This window comes from Nicotiana tomentosiformis, chromosome 8, assembly GCF_000390325.3.
Source record: "Nicotiana tomentosiformis chromosome 8, ASM39032v3, whole genome shotgun sequence".
Lineage (NCBI taxonomy): Eukaryota > Viridiplantae > Streptophyta > Magnoliopsida > Solanales > Solanaceae > Nicotiana > Nicotiana tomentosiformis.
In genome coordinates, this window is record NC_090819.1 from 127,412,402 (window position 1) to 127,433,861 (window position 21,460).

At 37.1% G+C, this 21,460-nt stretch overlaps 1 long non-coding RNA gene across 1 annotated transcript; it reads right to left on the reverse strand.

Annotated features, from left to right (window-relative positions):
- Positions 1–1,682: 1,682 nt before the first annotated feature.
- Positions 1,683–8,923, reverse strand: LOC138896963 (uncharacterized). Its single transcript, XR_011410620.1, has 2 exons — positions 8,851–8,923; positions 1,683–8,508 (listed from the first exon to the last, which is right to left on the reverse strand). It is a non-coding gene; the product is annotated as an uncharacterized lncRNA (long non-coding RNA).
- Positions 8,924–21,460: the final 12,537 nt, after the last annotated feature.

The following is a 21,460-nucleotide window of genomic DNA, read 5'->3' on the forward strand; positions in this document are numbered from 1 at the left end:
AATTTTAGAGATATATAATATATATTGAACATCTTTTGTCGAATAATTTTTTCTACTTCTTTCAAGTTTGAACACCTTTAGAAATATTTCTGGCTTCGTACAGCTATATCAGTTAAATTATAGTGATAGTTTCTGTCACACTAATGGGTAAAACAGAAAGTAGGAGAAAGTCCCTGTTGTAGTTAATGTCGGACAGATAAAATGGTCATTTGCCGGTTTGCTTAAGTTCCTTTGCTCTTAATTCTGTGTTGTAAAGGAACCATGAACCAATCAATTATCATGGCTTTTCAGCCTCTCTTAGAGCCCTTGGACGTAAGAAAGTTTTCCCTTTTTTCTTATTTTTTTTTTATTTTTTTCGAAATCAGCATTTGTTCATAAATTTTTTTAATTTTCACTTGAAAATACATTTTGAAAATTTTCAAAATTTTATAAATTCCAAAAAGTTGTTTTCAAAATTTTCACTCAAATCACTTACAAAACTTCAAAAACAACCCAAAATTATATTCATGTCCAAACACAACTCTAAATTTCAAATAACATTTTCAATAAAAAAAATTTCCTCCTATTTTGAAATTTTACTGTTCTTATATCCAAACGCCCACTTAGTAGTAAATTAAATGTCCACTTTTATTCTTTCAACCAACAACTATGAATTTTAAAAATTTGAATTTTCTGTACTTAGTGCATTAGATGATCTAGACTTGACACTTGAGTTGCATTTGAGTAGCTAAGGTCTTTAATGTCTTTTAGATGAATAGGCTCAAATTATTGCTTTCAAAGAACATCAATAGGGAACATAATCTTCACATATTAAACACTCAATTTGTATTCTATTGTAGAAAAACAAGTGCATTTGACTTTTAAATCGCAAGCCATTCTGTTTGCTAATTCATTATCATTGTCATAGAGTAAAATTGTATTTTTTTTGCCTTTTCGTTCGTAGGAAATAGATCATCTATGAAATGATACATTTGTCCTTGAACTCTAAAAATATAAATACCATGATTTCTTCTCGCTAAATCTTTGTCGTAGCTCACACCAAGTGATGTAAATGCAAAGGTATTATTGTAATTTCTAATGTATGTGCAAAATCGTTTAAATTCCTCAGTATTTCCTACATATAAATCACGCAATTCTGTGGGCATTTTGTGTGTAGTTAAGCTAACTGAACCATTGCGACAACAAAATGTAGGAGGTTCAAACTGAAATTTCTTAGCTCGACAGAACTTAAAATGGGAAATTACTTTTAGTGGGACATATTCTGATTGCATTTGGCTAATGGTTATATTGCCTTTTTTTATTTACGTTTGGACCTGCAACTACCAAAACGTCAGAATAAATGAATGGAGAAGCAAAGCCAGATTGGTAAGAAATAGTACTGCAATATACACCAACCTTTATTCAGAATAGTGTAAGAATTCTGATTTTATTCATTAGCCGTACCAGACGTTGACCCTAGTAGCAGATAATTTTAGAATAAATATAAGTAAATATTTTCTCAGTTAAAAAATGGTAAAAACTTTTTGCGTAGAGGATTGTACTTGCCTACTTCAAATATTGAGGATGGGTGGGCAGAATTTTGTTGCCCTGTCATAGTGGGCTGCCAACGTAGTGGCGCGATGCATAATAGCTAATAATTGCGATACAAAATGTGGCTAATGTCATAGTATAACTAAATAAGCTTGACGAAGTAAGCGTATTTATCGGCAGATATATACGAACATGTAGAAAATTCTACACAAAGACAGAAAACACATATGCTTAGTATTCTAACCTGTTGCAGATGACACTGCAGATGCAGTAAATTGTTTTGCTCGTAGTCGGCGTTTTAGCAGTAGAGCTTGTTTTTCGGTGGATGCCATTTGCTTATATTTCTCACGCCGTCTGAAATTCATTTCTGCGTTTCGTTCTGCCGAGTAGGAAGAACTGTTTTTGTTCTGAGAATGCATATGTTTCAATGTAGTTTCTACCTCTAATTATCCGTAGTTGAGGCCGAGTTTGATAAGAATCAATATCCACCACATGCAGAAGAGAATAAATATTCTAAAGTGCAAAAATAAGCATATAACAACATTTCTAATATTTGGTAACTCTTCATTTTGACAAGAAATAGTTTGTGTATGAGCTCTAGTTGCAGGCATAATTTTTTTAATTCCTCAATGCCACCCCCCTTGACCATATGGAAATAGTAATGGATACTGTAAAGGATCATAACATCCATAATAATAATTTACTAATTGTGATCTGTTACTGCTAGTATAAATTCGAATATGAGGTGCTTGAACAACATTACTACTATTTTCTTCAACCCATATTGCAGCAACTTCTGATGTAGTAGGGAGATTATATATTCGTTGATCCAAGCCTGCATCACATTTAAGCGCAATATAGAAGTTCGGCAGGTTTGGAACATCATCCAACGATCTTAAAAAAATAGAATATGGATTATTTCCCAGCAAGTCCATCAGATTTCTAATTATACTTGCATCAATCCTATCGGAACAAGCCATTCTGTTTGCTAATTCATTATCATTGTCATAGAGTAAAATTGTATTTTTTTTGCCTTTTCGTTCGTAGGAAATAGATCATCTATGAAATGATACATTTGTCCTTGAACTCTAAAAATATAAATACCATGATTTCTTCTCGCTAAATCTTTGTCGTAGCTCACACCAAGTGATGTAAATGCAAAGGTATTATTGTAATTTCTAATGTATGTGCAAAATCGTTTAAATTCCTCAGTATTTCCTACATATAAATCACGCAATTCTGTGGGCATTTTGTGTGTAGTTAAGCTAACTGAACCATTGCGACAACAAAATGTAGGAGGTTCAAACTGAAATTTCTTAGCTCGACAGAACTTAAAATGGGAAATTACTTTTAGTGGGACATATTCTGATTGCATTTGGCTAATGGTTATATTGCCTTTTTTTATTTACGTTTGGACCTGCAACTACCAAAACGTCAGAATAAATGAATGGAGAAGCAAAGCCAGATTGGTAAGAAATAGTACTGCAATATACACCAACCTTTATTCAGAATAGTGTAAGAATTCTGATTTTATTCATTAGCCGTACCAGACGTTGACCCTAGTAGCAGATAATTTTAGAATAAATATAAGTAAATATTTTCTCAGTTAAAAAATGGTAAAAACTTTTTGCGTAGAGGATTGTACTTGCCTACTTCAAATATTGAGGATGGGTGGGCAGAATTTTGTTGCCCTGTCATAGTGGGCTGCCAACGTAGTGGCGCGATGCATAATAGCTAATAATTGCGATACAAAATGTGGCTAATGTCATAGTATAACTAAATAAGCTTGACGAAGTAAGCGTATTTATCGGCAGATATATACGAACATGTAGAAAATTCTACACAAAGACAGAAAACACATATGCTTAGTATTCTAACCTGTTGCAGATGACACTGCAGATGCAGTAAATTGTTTTGCTCGTAGTCGGCGTTTTAGCAGTAGAGCTTGTTTTTCGGTGGATGCCATTTGCTTATATTTCTCACGCCGTCTGAAATTCATTTCTGCGTTTCGTTCTGCCGAGTAGGAAGAACTGTTTTTGTTCTGAGAATGCATATGTTTCAATGTAGTTTCTACCTCTAATTATCCGTAGTTGAGGCCGAGTTTGATAAGAATCAATATCCACCACATGCAGAAGAGAATAAATATTCTAAAGTGCAAAAATAAGCATATAACAACATTTCTAATATTTGGTAACTCTTCATTTTGACAAGAAATAGTTTGTGTATGAGCTCTAGTTGCAGGCATAATTTTTTTAATTCCTCAATGCCACCCCCCTTGACCATATGGAAATAGTAATGGATACTGTAAAGGATCATAACATCCATAATAATAATTTACTAATTGTGATCTGTTACTGCTAGTATAAATTCGAATATGAGGTGCTTGAACAACATTACTACTATTTTCTTCAACCCATATTGCAGCAACTTCTGATGTAGTAGGGAGATTATATATTCGTTGATCCAAGCCTGCATCACATTTAAGCGCAATATAGAAGTTCGGCAGGTTTGGAACATCAACCAACGATCTTAAAAAAATAGAATATGGATTATTTCCCAGCAAGTCCATCAGATTTCTAATTATACTTGCATCAATCCTATCGGAACAAGCCATTCTGTTTGCTAATTCATTATCATTGTCATAGAGTAAAATTGTATTTTTTTTGCCTTTTCGTTCGTAGGAAATAGATCATCTATGAAATGATACATTTGTCCTTGAACTCTAAAAATATAAATACCATGATTTCTTCTCGCTAAATCTTTGTCGTAGCTCACACCAAGTGATGTAAATGCAAAGGTATTATTGTAATTTCTAATGTATGTGCAAAATCGTTTAAATTCCTCAGTATTTCCTACATATAAATCACGCAATTCTGTGGGCATTTTGTGTGTAGTTAAGCTAACTGAACCATTGCGACAACAAAATGTAGGAGGTTCAAACTGAAATTTCTTAGCTCGACAGAACTTAAAATGGGAAATTACTTTTAGTGGGACATATTCTGATTGCATTTGGCTAATGGTTATATTGCCTTTTTTTATTTACGTTTGGACCTGCAACTACCAAAACGTCAGAATAAATGAATGGAGAAGCAAAGCCAGATTGGTAAGAAATAGTACTGCAATATACACCAACCTTTATTCAGAATAGTGTAAGAATTCTGATTTTATTCATTAGCCGTACCAGACGTTGACCCTAGTAGCAGATAATTTTAGAATAAATATAAGTAAATATTTTCTCAGTTAAAAAATGGTAAAAACTTTTTGCGTAGAGGATTGTACTTGCCTACTTCAAATATTGAGGATGGGTGGGCAGAATTTTGTTGCCCTGTCATAGTGGGCTGCCAACGTAGTGGCGCGATGCATAATAGCTAATAATTGCGATACAAAATGTGGCTAATGTCATAGTATAACTAAATAAGCTTGACGAAGTAAGCGTATTTATCGGCAGATATATACGAACATGTAGAAAATTCTACACAAAGACAGAAAACACATATGCTTAGTATTCTAACCTGTTGCAGATGACACTGCAGATGCAGTAAATTGTTTTGCTCGTAGTCGGCGTTTTAGCAGTAGAGCTTGTTTTTCGGTGGATGCCATTTGCTTATATTTCTCACGCCGTCTGAAATTCATTTCTGCGTTTCGTTCTGCCGAGTAGGAAGAACTGTTTTTGTTCTGAGAATGCATATGTTTCAATGTAGTTTCTACCTCTAATTATCCGTAGTTGAGGCCGAGTTTGATAAGAATCAATATCCACCACATGCAGAAGAGAATAAATATTCTAAAGTGCAAAAATAAGCATATAACAACATTTCTAATATTTGGTAACTCTTCATTTTGACAAGAAATAGTTTGTGTATGAGCTCTAGTTGCAGGCATAATTTTTTTAATTCCTCAATGCCACCCCCCTTGACCATATGGAAATAGTAATGGATACTGTAAAGGATCATAACATCCATAATAATAATTTACTAATTGTGATCTGTTACTGCTAGTATAAATTCGAATATGAGGTGCTTGAACAACATTACTACTATTTTCTTCAACCCATATTGCAGCAACTTCTGATGTAGTAGGGAGATTATATATTCGTTGATCCAAGCCTGCATCACATTTAAGCGCAATATAGAAGTTCGGCAGGTTTGGAACATCATCCAACGATCTTAAAAAAATAGAATATGGATTATTTCCCAGCAAGTCCATCAGATTTCTAATTATACTTGCATCAATCCTATCGGAACAAGCCATTCTGTTTGCTAATTCATTATCATTGTCATAGAGTAAAATTGTATTTTTTTTGCCTTTTCGTTCGTAGGAAATAGATCATCTATGAAATGATACATTTGTCCTTGAACTCTAAAAATATAAATACCATGATTTCTTCTCGCTAAATCTTTGTCGTAGCTCACACCAAGTGATGTAAATGCAAAGGTATTATTGTAATTTCTAATGTATGTGCAAAATCGTTTAAATTCCTCAGTATTTCCTACATATAAATCACGCAATTCTGTGGGCATTTTGTGTGTAGTTAAGCTAACTGAACCATTGCGACAACAAAATGTAGGAGGTTCAAACTGAAATTTCTTAGCTCGACAGAACTTAAAATGGGAAATTACTTTTAGTGGGACATATTCTGATTGCATTTGGCTAATGGTTATATTGCCTTTTTTTATTTACGTTTGGACCTGCAACTACCAAAACGTCAGAATAAATGAATGGAGAAGCAAAGCCAGATTGGTAAGAAATAGTACTGCAATATACACCAACCTTTATTCAGAATAGTGTAAGAATTCTGATTTTATTCATTAGCCGTACCAGACGTTGACCCTAGTAGCAGATAATTTTAGAATAAATATAAGTAAATATTTTCTCAGTTAAAAAATGGTAAAAACTTTTTGCGTAGAGGATTGTACTTGCCTACTTCAAATATTGAGGATGGGTGGGCAGAATTTTGTTGCCCTGTCATAGTGGGCTGCCAACGTAGTGGCGCGATGCATAATAGCTAATAATTGCGATACAAAATGTGGCTAATGTCATAGTATAACTAAATAAGCTTGACGAAGTAAGCGTATTTATCGGCAGATATATACGAACATGTAGAAAATTCTACACAAAGACAGAAAACACATATGCTTAGTATTCTAACCTGTTGCAGATGACACTGCAGATGCAGTAAATTGTTTTGCTCGTAGTCGGCGTTTTAGCAGTAGAGCTTGTTTTTCGGTGGATGCCATTTGCTTATATTTCTCACGCCGTCTGAAATTCATTTCTGCGTTTCGTTCTGCCGAGTAGGAAGAACTGTTTTTGTTCTGAGAATGCATATGTTTCAATGTAGTTTCTACCTCTAATTATCCGTAGTTGAGGCCGAGTTTGATAAGAATCAATATCCACCACATGCAGAAGAGAATAAATATTCTAAAGTGCAAAAATAAGCATATAACAACATTTCTAATATTTGGTAACTCTTCATTTTGACAAGAAATAGTTTGTGTATGAGCTCTAGTTGCAGGCATAATTTTTTTAATTCCTCAATGCCACCCCCCTTGACCATATGGAAATAGTAATGGATACTGTAAAGGATCATAACATCCATAATAATAATTTACTAATTGTGATCTGTTACTGCTAGTATAAATTCGAATATGAGGTGCTTGAACAACATTACTACTATTTTCTTCAACCCATATTGCAGCAACTTCTGATGTAGTAGGGAGATTATATATTCGTTGATCCAAGCCTGCATCACATTTAAGCGCAATATAGAAGTTCGGCAGGTTTGGAACATCATCCAACGATCTTAAAAAAATAGAATATGGATTATTTCCCAGCAAGTCCATCAGATTTCTAATTATACTTGCATCAATCCTATCGGAACAAGCCATTCTGTTTGCTAATTCATTATCATTGTCATAGAGTAAAATTGTATTTTTTTTGCCTTTTCGTTCGTAGGAAATAGATCATCTATGAAATGATACATTTGTCCTTGAACTCTAAAAATATAAATACCATGATTTCTTCTCGCTAAATCTTTGTCGTAGCTCACACCAAGTGATGTAAATGCAAAGGTATTATTGTAATTTCTAATGTATGTGCAAAATCGTTTAAATTCCTCAGTATTTCCTACATATAAATCACGCAATTCTGTGGGCATTTTGTGTGTAGTTAAGCTAACTGAACCATTGCGACAACAAAATGTAGGAGGTTCAAACTGAAATTTCTTAGCTCGACAGAACTTAAAATGGGAAATTACTTTTAGTGGGACATATTCTGATTGCATTTGGCTAATGGTTATATTGCCTTTTTTTATTTACGTTTGGACCTGCAACTACCAAAACGTCAGAATAAATGAATGGAGAAGCAAAGCCAGATTGGTAAGAAATAGTACTGCAATATACACCAACCTTTATTCAGAATAGTGTAAGAATTCTGATTTTATTCATTAGCCGTACCAGACGTTGACCCTAGTAGCAGATAATTTTAGAATAAATATAAGTAAATATTTTCTCAGTTAAAAAATGGTAAAAACTTTTTGCGTAGAGGATTGTACTTGCCTACTTCAAATATTGAGGATGGGTGGGCAGAATTTTGTTGCCCTGTCATAGTGGGCTGCCAACGTAGTGGCGCGATGCATAATAGCTAATAATTGCGATACAAAATGTGGCTAATGTCATAGTATAACTAAATAAGCTTGACGAAGTAAGCGTATTTATCGGCAGATATATACGAACATGTAGAAAATTCTACACAAAGACAGAAAACACATATGCTTAGTATTCTAACCTGTTGCAGATGACACTGCAGATGCAGTAAATTGTTTTGCTCGTAGTCGGCGTTTTAGCAGTAGAGCTTGTTTTTCGGTGGATGCCATTTGCTTATATTTCTCACGCCGTCTGAAATTCATTTCTGCGTTTCGTTCTGCCGAGTAGGAAGAACTGTTTTTGTTCTGAGAATGCATATGTTTCAATGTAGTTTCTACCTCTAATTATCCGTAGTTGAGGCCGAGTTTGATAAGAATCAATATCCACCACATGCAGAAGAGAATAAATATTCTAAAGTGCAAAAATAAGCATATAACAACAGTAAAATAGAGACATCAATAACCCTATCTTCCTAAATCAATGTTGCTGGAGCAAAATTAGTATCTATTACAAATTGACCCAAATCCATAGAAAAATTTTGAAATTACAGAGCATGCCTCGCGAGTTAAAAGTTTCAAAGAGGTATTGTTTGGTGAGGCGCAGAAGAAATTAATCAAGCAGAGCAGAGAAATAAAGAGGGAAAAAATAATAAGTGCAACAGCCAGAGAACAAGTGTGCTCACCAAAAGGCAAAAACGTCACAGAGGCACAACAGCTGAAACTGAAAGTAAAGCGAAGAACACATAGATGTAGAAAGAAGATTCAAAGAAAGTTTCTGGGAAAAAATGCAGATGAAAGTTTCATACGCCGTTTAGTTGATGAGAAATGACCAGTAAGTCCTCAGCATAAAGTGTTCCTTACCTTTTTTCAAGGATAAAACTGACACATAGATAAGGACCCGTTTGGCCATAGATTTTGTCAAAATAAATTTGGATTTTATTTGGCAAACACATGTTTGGCTATAGATTTTACCTACATTTTGGCAAAATTTCAAATCCAGCTCAATAGCTGGTTTTGGGCCAAAATATCACTATTACATTTTTTAAAAATTGCCCCAAACTTTTGTATTTTATAAAAGAGCCTATCATTTATTATTTTGTAACAATGTTGTTTCATCTTCTCGGTCATCTGATAGTGTATCATGTAGTTCATTATAAAAATAATAATTTTGTATCAAATTTATTTATGTTTAGGACTATGGTTTGTGATAATATAATGAATGTTATTGATAATGGTATTGTTGGGTATTTGTGATAGTTTTTAAAACTTGTGGGTATAAGTCATGTTTCATATTTTTTCAAAATAAATTTGAGAAATATGTTTTGAAAACTGATGTCCAAACACATTTTCATCTCCAAACCAAACTTCATCCAAATCAGATTTTTCAGAATAAATTTGGGAATCTATGGCCAAACGCTACCTAAATATTTACGCTAGTTCCAGCTGTGCAAATAAAGTCACAGGTGTTGGGCCATTAAAATCTCAATTCACCACATAAACTCTTCAGACAGAAGCACACATGGAAAACTAATAATTGAACTTTACCTCCTTAAACGCAAGCACACACGAGGAGGGGAAGCTGCTTGGCTTTCCTTTATGTATAGTAGTAACTAGCAGCCTATCTCAAAATAAATTTATTTATTTAAAATTTATATTTGAGTTATAAAATAAAAATATAAATTTCTGAAAATGATGAATGTTGATCGTGTCACTAAGAAAACTACTAAATCAAGGCAAATAAAAGAATTTACTATTGAAAGATGCTCGTCCCTAACATATTTACTCTAAAGAATGACTTGAAGTTAGCGGTTGAAGCATATAATTGATTTTGAAGTGTCATTATTCGAGTGGATTAGTATTAAAATAATTCTAGCATTAGCAAATTAACGCCAAAATTTAAAATATTTTAAATAATTAATTCTTATAAAATTTATTTTTAAATGATAAAAAATATTAGATCCGTGTTGGAGCACGTGTATTTCGTGTGAATTTGAAGGGCATATATCTTTTGAGAATATGTTATGAAAATTATTACCACTTATGTGATATAATACTGAATCTAAAGTAACTAGATATTTGTTATAAATTTGTATCTCAATTCTTCAAGAGTCGTCAAATTAATACAAAATTTAAAAATGAATCATTTGTTGTTTTAAAGATTTGAGAATGAAGACGTTGGTCATATAGTTCCTAGAAGTAAACAATGTATAGTCTAAAAATGATTAACATTGACGGAAAATTTTACAATAATTAATTTAATATATAAAAAACTATAGACGACTATTTGTTGTAATTGATAAAAATAAAATGACAACTTAGCTAGTACATTGTCTTCCACTATTTCATAAATTCATCCTCGTTTGTTCAAGTTTGCGTTTTAACTAAGTTAAATCTTAATAATATACATTAATCGATTTATTAAGTTGACACAAATCTTTGAGTACATAAATTTGCTAGAGCACTAGCGATGAAAGAAATAAGAAAATAGAGCAAAGCACCATGTCGTAACACCGGAAGACTGCGCCGTAAATAATTTTACTTATATGATGAATTTGGATAAGAATGGAATTAAATTCTTTTACTAATTAGTTAGTTTAAATGCTTAATTATTTATTCTCGATATTAAATAAATAATTTATTTTCTCTTGATTCAAATTCTTAATATTAGCTTATATCAAATTTTAAATATTTTATTTTATTTATATTTATAGTCAATAATAATTCTATTTCCAATGGTGAAGATCAAAATTTGTATTTTATTTTTGTCGAAGCATAATAATATTGACTTTTGCCGATATGCTTTCTTTCTCTCTTTTTCTCTTTTACTACTTTAAATAAATAATTTCTTAATTATTTGTTCTAATTGTTGAATGAAGTTTATATATATAAAAGATCATTACGGATTAGGCGAGAAAATTTGAGAATTTACTAATTTAGTTGAGAGACGAAACGTTCTAATTGTAAATTTGGTCACACCTAGGATACTAAACCCCTTGTCGGGGGGCCGATCTTAGTATCAATTTGTTCATACCTTGAATGCAAAACCTTCGTTGTAGGACACGAGATCATTTAAAGGTCAAATCTTTATAATTTTAAAATTCTAAATATTAGGACTTCTTACATAGTTTAATTACGTATATATCTAATAATTAAATTTTTAGTTGATTTCAAACCCCTAAATACTAGGAAAGTAACTTAAATTATAATTTTGTCCAATATAAAATACGTTTTAAAGGGTAAAAAAGGCGAACGGCATTTCGCTAAAGGCCTTCTGTCACGACCCAAGCAAACCCATGTCGTGATGGCGCCTATCGTGAAACTAGGCAAACCGACTCATTTCTAAAACAAACCGATATTTTCATTTCAAAGATAATTTCAGTGCTATTTAACATAAAAACCTTCGCAAAGGAGTTCAAATCAAAACAAAAGTGCGGAAGGAAAAGCCCAACATCGGGGTGTCACTAGTCATGAGCATCTGCTACAATCTGTCTAATAATATCAAGGCTAACTCAACCTGAAAAATAGCTAAATACAACTAGAAGAAGATAAGAGGGAGAAGAGCGGGGGCTGCGGTCGCCAAGCAGCTACCTTGCTATCCCCGAAAAAATCTGCAACCAAAATAATCAACAACCGCTACCGTGTCCAGCTACACCTGGATCTGCACATAAGGTGCAGGGAGTAACGTGAGTACGCCAACTCAGTAAGTAACAACAATAAATAAAGATTGAGCAGTAGTGACGAGCAATAAAGCATATAACGTTCATATCAGGAAATCTCAGTAAAATACCACATGTTTTTTAAAATCAGGATTTGAATCAAAATATCTCGTTTAAACCCAGTTCCAGTAAAAATTATTTAAAGATATTTTTCAACAGTTTTCAAACAGAAGAAAAATGCAAAGGTGAGCAAAAATGATGAAATCATAAACATTCCCTCGGGCAAAACATCACTCATATACAGCCCCTCGGGCAAACCTCATAGTCACTCGTGCCACTCGGGTGGTGGAAATGAACCAAATTCGCGAAGTGTTCTATTTATGGTTTCTGTCCAGGTTTACGCACCTGCGGGCTCTTTTTCCGCACCTGCGGTCAAGGCGCCGCATCCGCGAACTTCACTTAATTCCCCAGCTTCCGTACCTGCGCTCCAGGCGTCGCACATGCAGGCTCGCAGGTGCGGCCAAATCCTTCGCGCATGCGCTTCAGCCTTGGCCTCACATTTTCTCTGCATCTGCGCAGCAAATTCTCGCGCCTGCCAAAGCGCACCTGCGCGTTTTCTCCGCTTCTGCGAAGCCTGCCCAGCATCTCCCTTTCCACATCTGCTCCCCAAGTTTCGCACCTGCGGGCACACAGATGTGACCTCCAACTCGCACCTGCGCAACCTGCCTAGCCCATCATTGCCCGCACCTGTGAACTCCCCACGCGCACCAGCGGCCTCGAACCTGCGACTCTTTCTTCTGCAGGTGTGAAAATAGCAGTAGCAGCTGCTTCAGCTGCATTTTCCAACTCTAACAAATTCATTAACCACCCGGAATCACTCCGAGGCCCTCGGGTCCTCAACCAAAAATGCCAACAAGTCATATATAAACATACCAACTTAGTCGACCCTTCGAATCACTCAAAACAATATCAAATCATCAAATTACCCTCGGATTCAAGCCTAAGAACTTCTAAATTTCCAAATTCGGCAACCGATGCCGAAACCAACCAAACCACGTCCGAATGACCTCAAAGTTTGCACACACATCACAAATGACACTACGAACCTACTCCAACTTCCGGAATTCTATTCCGACCCTAATATCAAATTTTCCACTGCCGACCGAAATCGCCAATTCAAGCCTAATTCTACCACGGACCTCCAAATCACATTCTGGACGCATTCCTAAGTCCAAAATCACCTAACGGGGCTAACAGAGCCATCCGAATTCAAATTCGAGATCGTTTACACATAGGTCAACATCCGGTTGACTTTTCCAACTTAAGGTTCTAAATATGAGACTAAGTGTCTCATTCCACTCCGAAATCACTCCAGGACCAAACCAACTAACCTAGTATATCATAATATAGCTTAAGAGCATAAAGAAAATAGAAATGGGGGAAATGGGGCTATAACTCCCGAAACGACCGGCCAAGTCGTTACATCCTCCCCTACTTAAACATACGTTCGTCCTCGAACATGTCGAGAGTTGTTCCAAAAGCCAAGAAATGGTTGTGTAACCTTCCTATGCACATACCCGGGGGTGATCCCACGTCACCCTATCCCATACATGTCTGATAGCACAGCATAACTGAAATTTCTCAATTCAACCTAGCCCACAAGCCTTCGAATCAAATTTCCAACATCTGAAATTTCCTATAAGATCAGAAGTTTGCATCTACATACCGTATAAGTCTGAACAAGCTGTACCAAAAGCCGTAACCATAACTCCAATACTCAAATTCAAATACAGCATAGCTCGAATGCTCAAAGCAATGATTTCTAATCACAATATCGGCTCAAATCAACCAAGTGCCGGTAATAAACCTCGTATCAGACAAAACCTCCTTCTAAAACCTCCGTACACTACCGATCATGAAAGAAACATACCGAATTCATAACCATTCATTAGACCAACAGGTTATGGAGCTCCCGTTCCTTCTACAAGAACTATAGCCAATCTCAAAGCCAACTTCCGATATTATCCTCCCAATTATACCACAATTAAATCTGATAACATCCATTCTAGGCCCAATGACCTCGTCTCATCCAACACGACCACTCTAGTGATATGAAACATCAATACAATCTAAAGCCACAACCCGTGCAATCTGTATACCAGATAGCAACATTCCAAATGTAACCAATCGTAACAATGACCCAAACAGGAGAATCGTTCCGCAAGCTCGACGAGTACCACCCCGACGCAATGCTAAGAACCCATCACATACCGCATAACCATAACACACGAATCTTACACGAGGGATCATATTTCCACATAACTCTGTTGTAATACGCGACCCTATCCAAATACTGGTCCATATGAAACACCTCAAGCCACCCTGCTAAAATCAATAACCATGCGCAATTCAACATCAAGTACCCAAAGTGCATTACCATAACCACGGAGAAGAAAACGACACCATGCCATATAAAACCCGAAAGAACATAACCAATATGTCATCAACCAATCAATATCCAATACTATTCTCGCTCAAATTCCGCTATAAGGCCACAATAGAACCGCACCATATGTGCATATAACCAACGAATCACAACTCCTCGTAGCATAGAAGAATAACTCACAGATCATTTCAGAACACGAGTAAGCTTCACATCAACCGAATGGAACATCCTTCAATAATAGAAATATGGAGCCAATCAATATGGCTCGGTGTAGAATACACATCCTAATTGGGCCTACCAATGTGCCCCAAATCAAATATGGTTAGCCACCAATAGATAAACAACCTCTGAAAGTCCACAATGACGGAATCATAATACCTTCTATCGTGTGGCTAGCTCCGGCCACAACTTCACAGTCCACAACCATGAAACAATCTGTTCCTGAGAACTCCCAATCTATAATTCCATAGAACACATGAATCACCATATTTGATTCCACCTCCACCGCCCGAATGCCTAACACCTCTCTCATACACAATCATCTCATGAGAAATACTTAAAAAAATTCTTCAGTACCACATCGCAAAAATTTGAATATCAACAGTCGATTAACCAGGAGAGTGCCGCAATACCAGCGAAGTACCCATAAATCAACACACATTGCCCCTTCTGAAATGTACACTCTCATCAAGCTATACCAGATAGTAATATCATTTACCTAGTCATCGAAAACCGTTCATGCTGCCTAAGAATTTATGTCCTTTCCTTCAAAACTGAATTATGACCTTGTACAGGTAAATCCTATTCCCGCACAACACACCACATCTATTATGCCATCATGTGACAAGCATAAAAATTCCATTATCAACTCTGAGTCACTAGAAAATTACATACCTTATTAGTCAGAAACCTTTTTCTTGCTTCTTTCTAGGAGAAAATCATAACACACAACACGTTCCGTACAACAGTAGAAAATATCCGGTTCAAACCATGGTAGAACCCATCATGAACACTTTGAAATCCATTTGCACATAACCAAGCTATCCGAACTAAATTCCTCTAACTCCACCAAGACACACAGGTTGCCAAATTCGAGAGCATTGCCACGAAACACCTGTAGATACTAGCCACATCATAAGTACCCAAGGAACCGATCATACCCATTACTGTGCTAACCCAGCCTACTACCAAGCTGTCTTATTTCTCCAAGTTCTTTCTAAATTGCCTTCAAATTGCTACTTTTTCCTTGTTAGAACACTACTATCCTTAACTAAAACTTACCCCACGAACTCTAGCATAGAATCACGCCGCCCTAAGGCTTATAAGCCTCAGAATTCCCTTTTTATGTATCCTAAAGGTTCCACAACCAAAAATGCTTACTCCGAAGAGACTTTATGTGAACCTAAAACTGTTTTCTTCACCTTCTTGATACTGAAATGCATAATTCACAACTATATAAGATGCCACGAGTCTCAACACCGTTCAATGCAACTCCCAGTTTTCTAGCCATATTTATAAATCTTGAATCTATTGGAACCATTCTCGAGAGTCATCCACTCTACTCAAATCTCGAATTAACCGACCAAACGGACCGAAATGACTTGTGCCCTATTAGCACACCAACACCCAAGGGAATAAAGAGTAACCCACACTCCTACGCAACCGAGCAAATTCTCGCTCCATGTACACTACATTCTCTGTGAATAACCACTCAATTATTTTATGGTCCTCATATAACCATAGAGTATAATACAACTTGTGTCCAGAAATTTCTTTACTCGAGTCATCCTCGATCTCGACCTCTGCAAGTCATAACTGATTCACCAGTATACCCCGAACCAAAACTAATACGACCCATAACGGTGCAATCAACTCGTCGATAGCAGACTCCCCCACTTAGACTTAAGTTGTAATTATATAAAATTAGAACCCGTATGGATTTCTCCTTCTCAATTACCAAGGTATTGCACCGTTAACCTGCCAGACTTCTCGTAGTCTTTTATTAAGCCTTTCATGAACATTCTGAATCTCCAGCCAAAATCATACACGCGACCTCCTACCGGGTAGCAAGTAATATTCCTCGCAAAAGCTTTATCAACATCACGCCACCGCTAGCTACACACAGGAGATAACCCACATGTGGAATTCCTTACCGACATCTTCCAATGACACTGCACTGAGTGCAATGACCACTAAATCCGTAAATTCTCCTAAGTTCATGCTCGCCCACCATTTGTATAAGTCTGTACTTTCCCTATTGACATCAACTGTACGTCAACAATACCTTCCGAACTCAAGTCATATTTCACCTGACACGATAATCAGATCTTCACGTCTCTATTCATTTCAAACACACTCCTTTCTGCCATATTCAATTTTTCCTTTGTACACTAACCATTACTCCAAATAGAGTTTGCAGGCCGATTTACATACTAACACGATTCCAAACCATTCTACACTTTCTGAAGGCGCACGACTACCCTACTAGTGAATTCTTATGCTAATCTGCCACTCTTACTTCGGTTAAATCATCTCCTTTAAGAAACTTCTCAACCTCTACTTCTCCTACTTGACCTGTTAGTACTTCAACCACCGCGAAACACTTCCCGTCATGTCTTCCCTCATACTTTGCTACTCAACTGCTGCATCAAATCGAAATGTATCTCTGTCGCACCTGAACCAATAAAATATTACCGACTCTAAGTTTCTTCGAAGATCATCTTTCTCGAGCCATTAATATCAAAAATACCCATTTGCAACCACAATTACTACACAATCACTTACTCTTCTTGAGTCCAAACTTATTGAGAAGACATGAGAATTTAATTTGCCCCACAATTTAACAACGTGAAAGATCCTTCAAAACATTTACATTCGAGATCGTTCCTCATATCAAAACGAAAAATCAAGCGCCCAATGGCCTTCTTTTACATTTCAAGGAAACACTTCTCATCACATTCAAATTGTCTTAACACATCCCGCAATTTCATCATACTCATCACAAATCCATTCCACCGCTCATCGAGCCACGAATTCCACTCGTAGGTGCATTACCGGACATATGAGTCCAAATGTACAGGTTACAACTGAAGCTACCGAGCCAAAGCTACGGTTTAAACCTGGCCTCAAGTCCTCCAAACTAGCCCATCACCAAAACACATAATACAAATCTCGAACCTCGTTCATAGAATCACAAGCCGGCGATACACAAATGATACCGAGCGCTCATGTGCGCATACAAATGCGTGGAAAGAATTCAAAGAGTTATGTTTCAAGCTGAATCAATTTCGCACGATATAATACAAGAAAGTAAAAATTTTCTAAGTGTTTTGCAGCCTCTTGAAGATAAGTACAGACGTCTCCGTACCGATCCGCAAGACTCTACTAAACCCGTTCATGACTCGTAAGACCTATGCAACCTAGGCTCTGATACCAATCTGTCACGACCCAAACAAACCCCTGTCGTGATGGCGGCTATCGTGGAACTAGGCAAGCCGAATCATTTCCAAAACAAACCGATATTTTCATTTAAAAGATAATTTCAGTGCTATTTAACATAAAAACCTTCAAAAAGGAGTTCAAATCAAAACAAAAGTGCGGAAGGAAAAGCCCGACATCGGGGTGTCACTAGTCATGAGCATCTACTACAATCTGTCTAATAATATCATTGCTAACTCAGCTTGGAAAATAGCTAAATACAACTAGAGGAAGATAAGAGGGAGAAGAGCAGGGGCTGTGGTCGCCAAACAGCTACCTTGCTATCCCCGAGAAAATATGCAACCAAAATAATCAACAACCACTACCGTGTCCAGCTACACCTGGATCTGCATACAAGGTGCAAGGAGTAACATTAGTATGCCAAGTCAGTAAGTAACAACAATAAATAAAGACTGAATAATATGGACGAGCAATAAAACATATAACGTTCATATCATGAAATCTCAGTAAAATACCACATGTTTTTTAAAATCAGGATTTGAATCAAAATATTTCGTTTAAACCCAGTTCCAGTAAAAATCATTTAAAGATATTTTTCAACATTTTTCAAACAGAGGAAAAATGCAAAGGTGAGCAAAAATGATGAAATCATAAACAGCCCCTCGGGCAAAACATCACTCATATACAGCCCCTCGGGCAAACCTCACAGTCACTCATGCCACTCGGGCATACCTCACAATCACTCTTGCCACTCGGGCATACCTCACAATCACTCATGCCTCCCAGTCACTCAACACTTGGCACTCGCACTCAGTAGGTACGTATGCTCACTGGGGGTGTGTACAGACTCTGGAGGGGCTCCTTCAGCCCAAGCGCTATAATCTGCACGGATAACTCACGTGCTGCACGGACAACTCACATGTTATAATAATAAAGTATGTTGCAGGCGGGCATCCCCGATCCACACTCATCCTCACAATCAGGCCCTCGGCCGATATCAAACATGCTGCGGCGTGCAGCCTGATCCTATAAATATCCTCACAAATCAGGCCATATGCCTCACTTAGTCATAAACCTCTCAAGCCACTCGGGCATTTCAGTAAAACAGGGTGCTCAGTCCAAAACAACATTTATATGCATAAAAATAGATTCATAAAACTGAGTTATGCAGTAAACAAGTGTAACCATGACTGAGTATAGATTTTCAATCAAAAACAATGAGAGGATAGTAAGAAAAGGCCACTAATGGTGCAAACAACATTGGCACAAGGCCCAAACATGGCATTCCGCCCAATTTATAGAAACTCTTTCTAAAACATATAAATATCATATAGTTTCAACAAAGTATGCAACTTTACAGTTGCTACGAGACGGACCAAGTCACAATCCCCAATAATGCACGCTCACATGCCCGTCACCTAGCATGTGCATCACTAAAAATAGTAGAATGATATAAAATCCGGGGTTTCGTACCCTCAGGATTAGATTTACAATCATTACTTACCTCAAACTGGTCAAATCTCTACCCCGCAATGCTCTTGCCTCTAGACTCAGCCTCCAAATGCTCCAAATTTATTCACAATCTATACAATACCATCAATATACGCTAATGGAATGAATTCCAATGGAAAAGCTACAAAATTAGACCAAAACCCGAAATTGGCTCAAACCCGACCCCGGGCCCACGTCTCGAAATCCGAAAAAATTTAGAAAACTAGATAGCCCATTCACTCACGAGTCTAACCATACCAAATTCATCAAAATCCGACATCGTTTGGTCCTTCAAATCCTTAAATTACTTCTCCAAAATTTCAAAGCCCTAACCCCTCTTTTTCACTAATTACAATGAGTAAACAACGGAAAATCACCATATATACAAGTATTAGGGCTCAAGCAACTTACCTTACTGATAGCCCTTGAATCACCCTTCAAATATCACTCCAAAAGCTCCACAAACCGACTTGAAAATGGTAGAAATAAACCAAATTCACGAAGTGTTCTATTTATGATTTTTGCCCAGGTTTTCGCACCTGCGGGCTCTTTTTCCACGCCTGTGGGATCGCCATCTGCGGTCAAGGTGTCGCATCCGCTAACTCCACTTAATTCCCCAACTTCCGCACCTGCACTCCAGGCCTCGCACATGCGGGCTCGCAGGTGCGGCCAAATCCTTCGCGCCTGCGCTCCAGCGTTGGCCTTACATTTTTTCCGCATCTGCGCAGCAAATTCTCGCACCTGCGAAAGCGCACCTATGCGTTTCCTCCGCTTCTGCGAAGCCTGCCCAATATCTCCCTTTCCACATTTGCGCCCCAGGTTTCGCACCTGCGGGCTCGCAGATGCGACCTCCAACTCGTACCTGCACAACCTTCCTAGCCCAGCATTGCCCGCACATGCGAACTCCCCACACGCACCAGCGGCCTCACACTTGCGACTCTTTCTTCCGTAGGTGCGAAAATAGCAGTAGCAGCAGCTTCAGCTGTATTTTCCAACTCCGACAAATTCGTTAACCACCCGGAATCACCCCGAGGCCCTCAAGACCTTAACCAAAAACACCAACAAGTCATATATCAACATACCAACTTAGCCGAACCTTCGAATCACTCAAAACAACATCAAAGCATCAAATTACCCTCGGATTCAAGCCTAAGAAATTCTAAATTTCCAAATTCGGCAACCGATGCCGAAACCAACCAAACCACGTCCGAATGACCTCAAATTTTGCACACACATCATAAATGACACTACGAACCTACTCCAACTTTCGGAATTCCATTCCGACCCCTATATCAAATTTTCCACTGCCGACCGAAATTGCCAAATTTCCAAATTTCGCCAATTCAAGCCTAATTCTACCACGAACCTCCAAATCACATTCTGGACGCACTTCTAAGTCCAAAATTACCTAATGGAGCTAATAGAGCCATTATAATTCAAATCCGAGATCGTTTACATAGGTCAACATCCGGTTGACTTTTCCAACTTAAGGTTCTAAATTAGAGACTAAGTGTCTTATTCGACTCTGAAACCGCTCCGGGACCAAACCAACTAGCCTGGTATATCATAATATAGCTTGAGAGCATAAAGGAAGCAAAAATGAGGGAAATGGGGCTATAACTCCCGAAACGACAGGCCGGGTTATTACACCTTCGTGCTTTTAATATAGTATAGATATAGATAGAATTAACCACAAAATCTATGAAAATTATCCGCTTGGCCCAAAACGGACTATATCATACTATATTAAGGGTATCTTTAGGTTGGTTGGGCCCAAAAATTAGTATCAGAACCTAGGTTCAGGGGGATGAGAATGACGATGATAGAGTAAGAATGCTTCTGTACTCGACAAAATGCTTCTGTGCTCGACACCTTTGGATGTGAAAACAAAGTCTCATGTTGGTAGATAAAAGATTGGGAGCTTACAAATAAAGTGTAGAGATATCTTAATGGTGTGAGTCCTTTTGGAAAAAACTGTGCGGGTTGGCCCAAAACAGACAATATCATTCTATATTAAGAGTATCTTTAGGTTGGTTAAGCCCAAAAACTGGTATTAGAACCTAGGTTCAGCGGGATGAGAATGACGATGTAGAGTGACGGTGGGAGACTCAATTTGGATTTGTGCACACAAATAGAAGCTAGTTGCGAGATTTGATTGCCATAAATACTCTAACAATGTAGGTGCCACATAGTGAATCTCAGAAAAATTGACCCGTAGATTGTGGCAATGAGACACATGGAAAGACTGCAAAATGTGAAAGA